This window comes from Mauremys reevesii, linkage group 2 (assembly GCF_016161935.1).
Source record: "Mauremys reevesii isolate NIE-2019 linkage group 2, ASM1616193v1, whole genome shotgun sequence".
Classification (NCBI taxonomy): Eukaryota; Metazoa; Chordata; order Testudines; family Geoemydidae; genus Mauremys; species Mauremys reevesii.
Window position 1 is genome coordinate 126075996 of NC_052624.1, and position 14422 is coordinate 126090417.

Sequence of the window (14422 nt, forward strand, 5' to 3'; positions counted from 1 at the left end):
AATTTAACCAGTAATTCCTCAAGCGGTACCGTATCAAACGCCTTACTGAAATCAAGATATATTAGATCCACCGCATTTCCCTTGTCTAAAAAAACTGTTACTTTCTCAAAGAAGGAGATCCGGTTGGTTTGACACAATCTACCTTTCGTAAAACCATGCTGTAATTTGTCCCAGTTGCCATCGGCCTGAAGGTCCGTAACCACTCTCTCCTTTATAATTTTTTCCATGACTTTGCATGCTACAGATGTTAAACTAACAGGCCTGTAGTTACCTGGGTCACCTTTTTTCCCCTTCTTGAATATAGGAACTACATTAGCTAATCTCCAGTCGAACGGTATCACCCCCGAGTTTAGAGATTTATTAAAAATCATCTCTAACGGGCTTGCAATTTCACTCGCCAATTCCCTTAACATTCTAGGATGAAGATTATCCAGGCCCCCCGATTTACTTCCGTTAAGCTGTTCAAGTTTGGCTTCTACCTCAGATACCGTAATGTCTATCCCCATATCTTCATTCCCATCAGTCCCTCTACCAATTTTCCTTAGTCCTTCATTAGCCTCATTAAAGACCGAGGCAAAATATTTGTTTAGATATTGTGCCATGCCAAGATTATCCCTAATCTCCACTCCGTCTAAAGTTTTAAGCGGTCCCACTTCTTCCTTCTTGGTTTTCTTCCTATTTATATGGCTAAAAAACCTTTTGCTATTGGTTTTAATCCCCTTCGCTAGGTCCATCTCCACCCGGCTCTTTGCCTTTCTCACTGCTTCCCTACACCCTCTGACCTCAATAAGGTAGGTTTCTTTGCTGATCCCTCCCATTTTCCAGTCCTTGTACGCTTTCTGTTTTTTCTTAATCACCCCTCTGAGACGCTTGCTCATCCAGCTCGGTCTAAAACTGCTACCTACGACCCGTTTTCCCTTTCTCGGGATACAGGCCTCTGACAGCTCCTGCAACTTCAACCTGAAGTAACCCCAGGCGTCTTCCACCTTTAGATCCCTAAATATGTTAGTCCAGTCCACTTCCCTAACTAGTCGCCTTAATTTAGTAAAGTTAGCCCTTTTGAAATCGTAAACCTTAGTCTCAGATGCAATTTTGTTTATCCTTCCATTTATTTTGAACCGAATTAGCTCATGATCACTCGAGCCAAGGTTGTCCCCTACAACTATTTCCTCAACAAGGTCCTCGTTACTCACCAAAATCAGATCTAAAATGGCATCTCCCCTCGTCGGTTCAGCGACTACTTGATGAAGGAATTCATCAGCTATCACGTCTAGGAAAAGCTGAGCTCTATTATTATTACTAGCATTTGTTTCCCAATCTATATCCGGGAAGTTAAAGTCTCCCATGATCACACAGTTCCTATTAGTATTTACCTCCTTAAAAACATTAAAGAGCTCTCTATCCATATCCAGGCTAGATCCAGGTGGTCTATAGCACACCCCAATCACTATCCCAGGGGACGCTCTAGTAGTTTTCTTCCCCAATGTCACCATTGCCCAAACAGACTCCATATTATCATTTGCATTGCTAGTTATTTTGTTACATTTCACCTCATTATTGACATACAATGCTACTCCCCCACCTTTACCTTTGTTTCGGTCTTTCCTAAACAGCACATACCCTTCCATACCTGTACTCCAGTCATGGCTAACGTTCCACCATGTTTCAGTTATTCCTACGGTATCCGGTTTCAATTCTCGGACCAGGAGCTCCAGTTCCTCCATTTTGTTACCTAAGCTTCTCGCGTTGGTGAATAAACATCCTAATTTTTGCTGCTTGGCTCCTCTCACCCTTTTCACCCAACTTGGTAGGGACACAGTACTACCAGTATGACCTGTCGGTCTAGTATCCGTCCCCCCCTCTTCCTTATACCTAACCCTCCCCCTCTGGCTATATCAGTTGTTATCCTGTTGTTCTCCCTCTCAATGTATAAATTTGGCATGGAGACTACCTGGACCTCTCCCAACTGTCTCCCCCCAATGTCTAGTTTAAAGCTCGTTTAATCAGATGAGCCAGCCTCCCTCCTAGAATTCTACTTCCTTCCCTACTTAGGTGGAGCCCATCCCGTGAGAACAGTTCTCTGTCCCCGAAAGCCTCCCAGTGCCCATACATCCCAAAGCCCTCCTTGTAACACCACTCCCTCAGCCAACTATTTATCGTCACGATCTTGTCACCCCTTTGGCGCCCTTCCCTAGGGACAGGTAGAATCCCACTGAAAATCACCTGAGCCTTGATTTCCTTGAGCGTCTTACCCAACCTGGCATAGTCTCCCTTGATCCTCTCTAGCGAGAATCTAGCCGTGTCATTCGTTCCCACATGAAGGATGATCAACGGGTTCTTACTTGCTCCTCTTAGGATCCTTTTCAACCTCAGGTCCACATCCCGTATTTTAGCGCCCGGTAGACAGCACACCCTTCTGTTCTCCGGATCGGCCCTGGTCACAGGCCTGTCCAACCTTCTCAGTATGGAATCCCCAATCAGATAGACCTGCCTTTTCCTGGGGACAGTGTGGTCCTCTAACCTATCCTCCGTCCCCCCTGGTTGCAAGCTCCTTCCATTCCTACCATCCCTTGTGGTTCCCCTTAAACCATCCTGCATCCTCCCTGGGCCCAAACTTGGTGCTGCCTCCATCGACTCCTCCCCTCTTTCTATCAGACTGGCCTGGCTCCTCACCTTTTTCCTTGCCCTCCCACTGTCAGCTACCACCTGCTGTTACCCCTTCCTCATTCTCCAAACCTTCAAACCTGTTCCTTAGCTCTATTTCTCCCTCACTGGCTCTCCTTTTCCTCAGCCTGCTCCTCACGGTCACATGCTTCCACCCCCCATATTCCTCATCTGGCAGTCCCCCCTCACTGGCCTTAGCCCCTGCTTCCCCCTGTTCCTCTGAGCATTCCCCTTCAGCCACAGCTTGCCATTGCTCCATCAGCTGCTCGAACCCCCTTCTATGCTCTACCAGGGTTTCTACCTGCAGCTCTAGACCCTTGATCTTTTCCTCCAGCAGCTCTATTAGGTGGCACTTCATGCATACATAGTACTGTTCTGGGTCCCCCGCTAGGACCATGTACATACCGCAGCTACTGCATGCTATCATCCTCAGTGTATCCTCTGCTGCTTGGCTCATGGCTGCTGCTGTCTCGGCCTCGCTCGGTGTTCTTACCTGGGGGACACAGGACACACGGTGCCGCCCCCTTCTGCCTCCCCCTGTAAACTCCCACTCAAACTCCCCTGTTAGCAGCCCTGTTTTTAAGTATTTAAGTACATGCTTAACTTTAAGTATGTGCTTAAGTTCCATTGAAGTCAATGGGACAAAAATATATGCTCACATTTAGTCACCTTAAGTGTCTTACTGAATTAGAGTCATGCGAGAAGTTTGAAATAAGTCCTGAAGATAGACTGGGAGAAAAAAATGAAGGGACAAACAAGACTGGCAACACCTGGTTGAAAAGGGACCTTGGCGGCTCCAGGCACCCCGCCCACAGGCACCACTTGTGCAGCTCCCATTGGCCGTGGTTTCCAGTCAATGGGAGCTGTGGAGCCAGTGCTCAGGGCAGGGGCAGTATGCTGAGGCCCCTGGCCACATCTGAGCCGGAGGGACATGCCAGCCACTTCCTGGGAGCTGCCTGAGTTAAGTGCTGCCCAGAACCCATTCCCCTCATCCCCTCTCGCACCACCCGCATCTCTGGTCCCACCCCAGAGCCTGCACCCCCAGCTGGAGCCCTCTCCCACACTGTGAACCCCTCATTTCTAGCCCCACCCCAGAGCCCACACCCCCAGCCCAGAGCCCTTAACCACTGCCTCAGCCCAGAGCCCCTTCCCACACTCCAAACCCATTGCCCCCCCCCCCATCCTGGAGCTCCTCCTGCACTCCAAACCACTCATCCCTAGCCCCATTCCAGAGCCCCCCCACTAATATTTATTTAGCCTCTTCAGGTTTTGATCTAACGCAAGCTGCTCGTTGCTAGTAAGTGAAATGATTCATCTGAGTATTATGGTTACTACCTCCAACAGCATCATTGTAGAAATGTCAGAAGTAGCATCGTTTTCTAAAATTTGATTCCAATAACATGTTAAACTTTTCACAAATACTGAGAGACCCAGTACAAAGTCAGTGTGACTGGAGCAGTGTGGAACAGAGAGAAAGGAGTATCCAGAACATGGAAAAGAGTGCTGTGCTTTTGGATCAGAGCAGTGGCAGGAAAAGGGAGGAGGTAGCATTTGAGAGACTACAATAATGATAAAATATTATACAGATTCTTAATATGAATATTTTTACATATTTACTGTATTTTTTTTTAGAATTATTTCATTACCGTTTTATATTATGGGATAATTTTGGAGTCAGCCAACACTGTAGCAACATTGCTTCAGGAATCAAGAGATCTTGCAGTAGAAATAAGTCTAGTGTGCCATAGAACACACAGGTTTCCTGGCTAATATGGTATGAAGCACTGAGTTGCATGATTACATGAGCTTATTTATACTTTTATTTATACTTTTGCTCAGGAGTAAATTTTGGGCCTCTTGAGTCATAGATGTTGAGCCAACAAAAGATGGTCCATGGAATTTTCTGCTGACTATGTAGTATCTCCCCAGAGAACTGCAAGTCTGGAATAAATTTTAAATAGCACCACCAACAAATCAAGATAAATACACCTCTTTTTCATCTGTTGTTCCATAAAGGCACTTAGTCCTTATGCAATTTTAGAAAGTTATTTTTATAAGGTTGATGTCCTAAAAGAGAGCAAACAATACGCTTTTATTATTTAAAGCATGTAAGATTTTCAATTGCATTTAATTTTAGTTTAAACTTCCAGAGTTCCACTACATAACACTGCCTTAGCAATGGAGGTTATTATGACAAGTAACAACATAATAATGGCCATACTGGATCAGACCAGTGATCCATCTAGCCCCGTATCCTGTTTTCTGACAGTGCTCACTGCAAGATACTTCAGAGGGAATGAACAAACAAGGCTGTGATGGGTTCAGTCACAGAGACCCCCTTGGGACTGTCAAGTGATATGCTGAAGTTACCTCTGAGCCCATTTTCCCTGCCAGCTTGGGATTTCAGAACCCTGCCTTGTACAGCCAGACATGCTAGCCTGCTGCATTTCTGGGGGAAAGTTTTAACCATGCTAGAAATGGTAATTAAAAGCACATTTCATGTTAAGAAGGCTTATGGTGATGCTGCCTCTTAGCTATTACCTGTGAATACATGCATATAAAGCTTGGCACAAGCATAAAGCACAAGCACAAGTTAAAAAAAAATGAAGAAACATTACAAACCTAATATATTGTATAAAAAAACCGGAGGTACACCACATCATGAATTTCATAAATAAACAGTAAAATAATTCACCCTTTCCCTTAAGGGTAAAAGCTATTAAAACCTGGCCTGCCTATGGAATAAAAACACAGAAAAGTACGAATGTAATTCCCCTGTTTTGCCTGCAGTCAGAAAGGAGATTTGTAAAAGGAAGAGGTACGTTAAGCAATAATTTGCTGTCCCCCTCCCTCAAGGGGGTAGGAAAATGTTGTTTTTGTCTTTCAGAATTTTAGGAAAAGCTGGTGCCAGTAGGGTGACCAGACAGCAAGTGTAAAAAATTGGGATGATGGTGGGGGGTAATAGGTGCCTATATAAGAAAAAGCCCCCCAGATCGGGACTGTCCCTATAAAATCGGGACATCTGGTCACCCTAGGTGCCAGCTGAAGAGCAACACAGAATACCATGGATCTACTATTGTGACAAAGATTGTGTTTTTGTGTTGTTTGTCTTGTTGTCTGACCACTTTTTCATACTGTCCCTACCCAGTTAGGTAAATATACATGGCTAGGCATTTGGGTACAATTAAACTTAAAGGTACTTACAACTGAATCTGATATAAAAAAACCAAGAAGACACCCATTAAATGAACCATATGTATATAAATTAAAATATAGGGGGAAAGTTATTGTAACACCAATACAATCTCTAAAATAAACTAACTTGGACCTCGCCAGATTAAATGTATCCAAGATCATGTCTCATTCAAATTCTCCATAAGGGGTGGGCAGCATGATTAAAATTATGGTAAGTCGAAAAATCCATAAGGAAGGACCGCAATGAGTATATTGGAAACTGCTGTAAGTGGAACTGAATTAAAAATTAAAATACTAGGTGCAACTGACACAGAGGTATTGGGAAACAAACTAAGTTATGTTACAGCAGAAATACAAAAATTGGAAAAGCCCATCAGTGCATCGTTGTTATTATTAAAAATAGGGCAACAATTATTTTCTGAACTACAGCTAGTATGGCAGAACAAGGTAAAAAAAATTACTTTTAGCAGGGGCTAGAAAAACACTACAAGAAAATGTTTCCTTATCATTAGCCTGCACCCAGGCATAGAAAATAAATCAGCAATTAGTCATCCTAATAATCCAAGGCATGCAAAACAAAATAATGTTTGCCTCTGAAAATATAAAAAAACAGTACAAAAAGTCACTAAAAATAGAGACAATATCTTGGTGAAAATTGGTAAACTTTACCATTTATAAAAATCAAATAACCATTCAAGTGTATGTAATAACTGCTTACCTTTGCCACACCATTAATATATACCCAATATTACCTATAAATATTCAGGTAACTAAAATTTTGGACATGTATTTGGTGGACCACCATGCATGGGAATATAAAAAACATAAACAATGGAAAACCATAAATGTACCCCAATGTGTAGTTTATAAAAACTTAAAATATGTATGTAAGGATCAAAATTTGCAAATAAGGGACACATGTTTTCAGCTTCCTAATCATTTTTGTTGCCCTCTGCTGGACTCTCCAATTTTTCCACATCCTTCTTGTAGTGTGGGGCACAAAACTGGACACAGTACTCCAGATGAGGCCTCACCAGTGTCGAATAGAGGGGAATGATCACATCCCTTGATCTGCTGGCAATGCTCCTACTTATACAGCCCAAAATGCTGTTAGCCTTCTTGGCAACAAGGGTCCACTGTTGACTCATATCCAGCTTCTCGTCCACTGTAACCCATAGGTCCTTTTCTGCAGAACTGCTGCCTAGCCATTCGGTCCCTAGTCTGTAGCAGTGCATGGGAATCTTCTGTCCCAAGTGCAGGACTCTGCACTTGTCCTTGGTGAACCTCATCAGATTTCTTTTGGCCCAATTCTCTAATTTGTCTAGGTCCCTCTGTGTCCTATCCTTACCCTCCAGCGTATCTACCACTTCTCCTAGTTTTGTGTCATCTGCAAACTTGCTAAGGGTGCAGTCCACACCATCCTCCAGATCATTAATGAAGATATTGAACAAAAACGGCCCAAAGACTAACCCTTGGGGCACTCCGCTTGATACCGGCTGCCAACTAGACATGGAGACAATTGATCACTACCTGTTGAGCCTGATGATCTAGCCAGCTTTCTATCCACCTTATAGTCCATTCATCCAGCCCATACTCCTTTAACTTGCTGGCAAGAATACTGTGGGAGACCATATCAAAAGGTTTGCTAGAGTCAAGGAATAACATGTCCACTGCTTTCCTCTCACCCACAGAGCCAGTTATCTCATTATAGAAGGCAATTAGGTTAGTCAGGCATGACTTGCCCTTGGTGAATCCATGCTGATTGTTCCTGATCACATCCTGTCCTCTAAGTGCTTGAAAAAGGATCCTGAACTCGACCATCTTGTGGTCACTGCCTTCCAGGTTCCCATCCACTTTTGCTTCCCCTACTAATTCTTTTCTGTTTGTGAGCTGCAGGTCAAGAAGAGCTCTGCCCCAATTGATTCCTCCAGCAGTTGCACCAGGAAATTGTCCCCTACACTTTCCAAAAACTTCCTGTATTGTCTGTGCACTGCTGTATTGCTCTCCCAGCAGATATCAGGGTGATTGAAGTCCCACATGAGAACCAGGGCCTGTGATCTAGTAAGTTCTTTTAGTTGCCTGAAGAAAGCCTCGTCCATCTCATCCCCCTGGTCTGGTGGTCTATAGCAGACTCCCACCACGACATCACCCTTGTTGCTCAAACTTCTAAACTTAATCCAGAGACTATCTGGTTTTTCTGCAGTTACAAATTGGAGCTCTGAGCAGTCATACTGCTCTCTTACATACAATGCAACTCCCCGACCTTTTCTGCCCTGCCTGCCCTTCCTGAACAGTTTATATCCATCCATGACAGTGCTCCAGTCATGTGAGTTATCCCACCAAGTCTCTGTTATTCCAATCACATCATAATTCCTTGACTGTGCCAGGACTTCTAGTTCTCACTGCTTGTTTCCCAGACTTCTTTCATTTGTGTATAGGAACTTAAGATAACTTGCTGATTGTCCTGCTTTCTCAATATGAGGCAGGAGTCCTCCCCTCTTGTGCTCTCCTGCTTGTGCTTCCTCTCTGTATCCCACTTTCCCACTTACCTCAGGGCTTTGGTATCCTTCCCCCAGTGAACCTAGTTTAAAGCCCTCCTCACTAGATGCTCTTCCCTCTCTTCATTAGGTGGAGCCTGTCTCTGCCTAGCAAGCCTTCTTCTTGGAATACCATCCCATGGTCAAAGAATCCAAAGCCTTCTCTCCGACACTACCTGCGTAGCCATTCATTGACTTCCATGATTTGACGGTCTCTACCTGGGCCTTTTCCTTCCACAGGGAGGATGGATGGATGAGAACACCACTTGCATCTCAAACTCCTTTATCCTTCTTCCCAGAGCCACGGAGCCTGCAGTCATCTGCTCAAGGTCATTCTTGGCAGTATCATTGGTGCCCACATGGAGAAGCAGGAAGGGGTAGCAATCCAAGGGCTTGATGAGTCTTGGCAGTGTCTCCATCACATCATGAATCCTAGCTCCTGGCAAGCAGCACACTTCTCAGTTTTCCTGGTCGGGATGGCAGATAGATGGGCTCTTCAATCTAGCAGAGAATGCTATAACATAATCCAATGGTTGGAAGTTGAAACTAGAAAAAGTCAGACTGGAACTAAAGGCATACATTTTTAATGGTAAGAATAACTTATCATTGAAACTACTTACCAAGAGTTGTAGTGGAGTCTCCATGACTGATAATTTTTAAATGTAGATTGGATTTTTTCTAAAAGATATGTTCTAGGAATTATTATGGGGGAGTTCTGTGGCCTGTATTATGCAGGAGATCAGACTAGATTATCATAATGGCCCCTTGTGGTATCAGAATCTATCAATCTATTAAACTGATTGGGCTGAAGGAAGGTGCTGGCTGGGACCTGCTCCCTGCATTTCTGGACTGCCAAACCACTGGGTTCTGGATCATAAACACTGGAGAAAAAAAAAAGAAAACCATTTGTGCATGTTCTGAACAGGACCTCAACCCTGGCCTGCTTGTGCTCTACAGACTTGGTCCAAAAACCATTAAAACAAGTTAAACATGAAAAACATTTGTAAAGTTTTAAAATAGACATTTACCATATGGAACATTGCTACCCAGACGTGCTGGTGCAAGTCATGCAACATGTTACACAGAGTCAGGCCCAGACATGTTCTGTTCAGTGGTAGGGAACAAGACCTCCACCATATTGTTATCTGGCATTGTGTGAGAGTGCTGCCCCTCGGACTTAGGAATGAATCACAAGTCTGTATAGATCTGATCACTGGAAGAAAACATTGGGACTAGCATGAAACAGCTTGTGCTATTGTGCTATACAAATGCTCCACTAATATTTTCTTTGGACTTTGGCCCCTACATTGCTTGATTAGAGGCCAATTATCAGAAACTGTGTGTCACTAATTCATTACATGAAAGGTTGCATGCCCATGCTCCAGTCTGTCATATTAAGATATAATGGTCAGTTATATTGTGCTGATTGTTTCTGTGTTCCACAAAAACATGAGCTGAGAGAGATAAATTTGCTGCTGTCTGTATGCCAAGAAAGTTTGGTCTAAAGGGAAAATGGGTACACAATATGGCTACTGTGTATGCACAGTGTAAACAAGGCATGCACCAGTAGCCTACTAATGTACACTCCGTCCTGACTTTTTGCTATGCTATATTATGCACAAGTCTAGCATCTCTAGTTTTCTTTCAGTAGCTGAAGAAAGCTATCACAGCCACACTCATTGGCATGTCAGAGATTAAGGGACAAACCTACCCAACTCAATTAAATTCTCTGGGTGCTCAGTAACCATGCAAGGGAAGTGTAAAGGAAAATTGAGTAGGCCTAAAACTTTGGTCAAGATAACTGTGTATGTGGTCATAGGGCAGAAGGAGGGGGTGAAGAAAATTAATAACAAGACACAATTGCAACAGCAAATCTTGAGAAATATAAGCCTCTGTGTTAACCGCAAAATAACACCCTGTGAATAACAGGAAAAGCTTGTTTTTGCTGTATTCCTAATAAGGGAAAATATTAATAAGGAAGTATGTGTAACTAAATGTAGTTTTGATCTATATAAGCTTCTGTGTTCCCTTTTGGGGGCAGAGCAGCTAGGTTGGCTGTATCTCCCTGCATGCTTGTAGTTAAAGGAGCCTCAGGCTGTTCTGATCCAAACACAATGCATGGTAATTTTCCACAACAGAAGAAAGGAAGAAACTTGCACCTTCCTACTCAGGCTGTAGAGCAGCTGCTCTGCTGCTACAGCAGACTAATAGTTGGAATACCCTCTGTGTACCTAGCACGCCCCTTCTATGGGGGAAAGACTACCAGATCCATCCAGCCTATTGCTCCTTTGTCCTGCTTCCAAGCCTTGTTCCCGATGAGTGTCCCTGTACAGTCTCCTCATATCACTGCCCTATTTGGAAAGAAAGATTAATTAGATAAAAGGAGAAATATTTGAATTTGTTATGGAAATTATTATTTTTTAGAATTTCTAAAAGAAAGAACAACTATAATAGAAGTAAGATTAGGTTCTAGAGGGTAGTACATAAAGACTGTGAACTTTAGTGTCATATAAAATCCAGCATGGATTTATGGATAAAAGTCTAGCTGGTAAATTCAGTGAATGGCCCCTGGTCATACTGCCTGGCACAGGATTTTGATGAGGTGGTTGAGGTAGGCTGTTGAAATAAGCAGTATCGTGCCTGAATAAAGACAGAATGAAAAACCATGTAAGGATTTTAGTATTTAGACCATTATCCATTTTACATGGGACTAAAAAACAGCCAAAGTAAAACCAGAGGATTTGACTGCAGCACAATGAGATTTGGAGGCAAATCCAAGAAAAGAGTCACCTGTTTCTTCAGAAATCAGCCATATAAACCTGGGAACAGACAAATCTCCTTTTTTTATTCCAAGGCTCTTCAAACTTTAAAGAGTTCAAATAAAAATAGCCTTTGACAACATACTTTCTGAAATTCTTAAATAATTCATGCATTATTCTATGGCATTGCTTGACTTTTTTCTTTTTGTTTTGTTCATGGACACTCATGAATGGAAAGGAAATAGAGAATGTTCCACAACAAAATGAACTAATAAGCCTTATATTATGTATCAACAATGAGAAAATATTTTTCAGCGTGTTTCAAGAGTGAATGGTTTAATTACATTAATATCTAAATTGCTGATAAAGTGTGTTTAAAAGATTTTTTTGGTGATAGAAGAAAAAAGCCACAAAACTACATAAACCTCCTTCACTTCCTATTTGAATTATGATTAAGGAGATCGGTGATTTTTTTTTTAGGGAAAGATAAAAAACTAAATGTATATAAGCTAAGAGAAACTATAAGAGAAAAGACTAAGGTGGGACATGATAACCATCTACTTTAGATAAGTATCTAAAGGGTGTAAACATCATGGAAGGAATTATTTAGAGGTGTGGTTCTGAGAACTGTGGACTGGGAATCAGCAGTGGTCCATGGAGCATTTGCTGGCAATCCATGGAGAGGAGCTGGTCATGTGGCGTTCTCTCCTTGTTTCCAACTCTTAAATCACATTTCAGAGTGATGTTATTTTACTGATAGGGATGAGAGGTCATGGGACATTTTATTACTATGAGGTCCACACTATGTAAGTTTAAGGACCTTTGATTTAGGGAAACAGACAGTGGCATAATTAGGAATAAGAGGATGAAGTTGAAACAACAACTTTTGGCTGGATGGCCAGAAAAATTCAAGGGTGAGAGCTCAATAATATATAGAACAAGCTCCTAAGGGAACTGTGGAAACTGCATTGCTTTTTTTAAATCTGAAACTAGAATAGACAATACACTATAAAAATTATACAAGGAACAATCCTGCCCTGTTGTTGTAGTCCAAAGCCTGGTATTAAAAAAAAAGCCTCTCCTTTCCCATTTATCCAGGGGGGGAGGGATAGCTCAGTGGTTTGAGCATTGGCCTGCTAAACCCACCGTTGTGAGTTCCCTCCTTGAGGGGGCCACTTAGGGATCTGGAGCAAAAATTGGTCCTGCCTAGTGAAGGCAGGGGGCTGGACTCAATGACCTTACAAGGTCCCTTCTAGCTCTAGGAGATTGGTATATCTCCAATTATTACCTTTATCCAATTAGAGGAAGACTATACATTTCTATTTAGAAAGAAAGCAACTTTCAAATTTATTCTATAATGTTCAGAAAGAAGAGTTTTTATGAGTAGTGATGGTGTTCAAGGCATTATGAAACCCAAAATGTAATTCTTCTTTCTTGCAATTGAATTACATATTAATTTAAAATGTATAATTACTTAACTCTTCATAGTACTTTGATCACCCTCATCACTACACAAAACAACATCCCAAGTCTGTCTGCATCCAACAGACCTAAAATTAGACAATTTAGAAGAGTGCCTGTGCAACCTTCAGTCACCCCCCTTGTACCTATGCATCATGATGAATCTTCAATTACATGTTCACACACTGTTTTTTCCACAGGACCCCTGTCTCAGTTGGTGCACAAGATGGACAGTCAAGGATCAGAGGTGTTGGTGGCACGAGGCATGGCCCAGTGTTAACAGAGGGGTGGAAAATGACAGTGCCAATGAAGGCTCCCTGTATTAGGCCTCTGCTTGTCCAAACCGCGTCCATGTTTAGACTTTAATTAACCCCACAGGCTAGATGGAAAGAATGGAATGTGTGGCAACTAGTTATCAGTACCAGGAGGCAATTATACAGCCTGCTTGCACCTGGCTGAAGGGAGTGAAACAGAATGACCGGTCAAGAAAAGTTACTAATGAGATAATATGTTTTTTGCCAAGTATGATCTAACCTGTTTAGAGTAATTGCTACGTTATAATGTATTTGCTGTATGGGAACTAAAAAGGAGGGAGAAGAGGGGGGGGGAAGGGGGGAGCTGGGCATTGGGGGTAATAGACATGCTTAGCTAAAATCATGTATAAAGACAGAGAGCTGCTTGTATGAAGTGTGCTTGATCTGAGACGTGTGTCTCCGAGCACGTGCGCTTTGAGATCTCAAATAAACTTTTTTTTGCTTCTCCACCCTGGTGTGTCTAATTGGAGCGAGGCACTCCGGGCAACGAACCACTGTTGCTGTCGCCTCAGGCCTTTTGTGCCGGCAACAGAGGGATAGCCATGTTAGTCTGGATCTGTAAAAAGCAACAAAGAGTCCCGGTGGCACCTTATAGACTAACAGATGTATTGGAGCATGTTTTCATGGGTGAAATCAGATGCATGTAATGGAGATGGACAGTGTTCACTGAATGGGTAACTATTTAATATTTCTTTTGTCCTTGTTTTATCATGTGGATCCCAAGCCTTATTTCCTCCACACTATTCATACCTTGCTCTGAATACACAATTTCTTCATGGGCTTTTGAAGAGTATTCTCTTAGTTCTTTACAAACATTAATGATTTTATCTTCACAATACCCCTGTGAGATAAGGAGGTATTATTGCTATATTACACAACAGGAATTGAGGCACAAGGATTAAAAACAAAATTATCAATATTGTCAACTAATTTTGAGTCCTTGATATAAGAAGCCTAATTTCTGAGATTTTTTAAATCATTTTATAGCAGGGACAAAGCACTTTCTATGTTCAGAGCAGAGTTCCCACTGACCTTTGTTGCCTTAGTTCTCAGCACTTCTGCAAATCAGACCCCGGGTCTCAAACTGGGTACCCAGAAAAATAAGGAACAAAATTAGAGACCACTTGTGAAAAAATTGGTTTAAGTGATTTGCTCAGCATCACACAGGAGCTCTATGACAGAGGCAACAATCCAATTCTCCCAGGCAGCATTCAACTACCTTCACCATAAGAATATCCTTTCTTTTCCTACAATCCCATTTGATTCATCACACACCTTTCAATTTCTGGAACAAATGAGGCAGAAATCCTACAGACAACAGTTTCCTTCTCTACACAACCCTGACTCAGCCCCAAAGCACTGTTTGGACTGTAGATCAGGTTTTATGGTATTTGTCTCTATATTTAGGCACGGAGAGGTTCCAGTGCACTGTACTATTGCTGGGGGTGTAAGTGTGACTAAAATCTGGACAGAGAGATTACAATGAAACCAT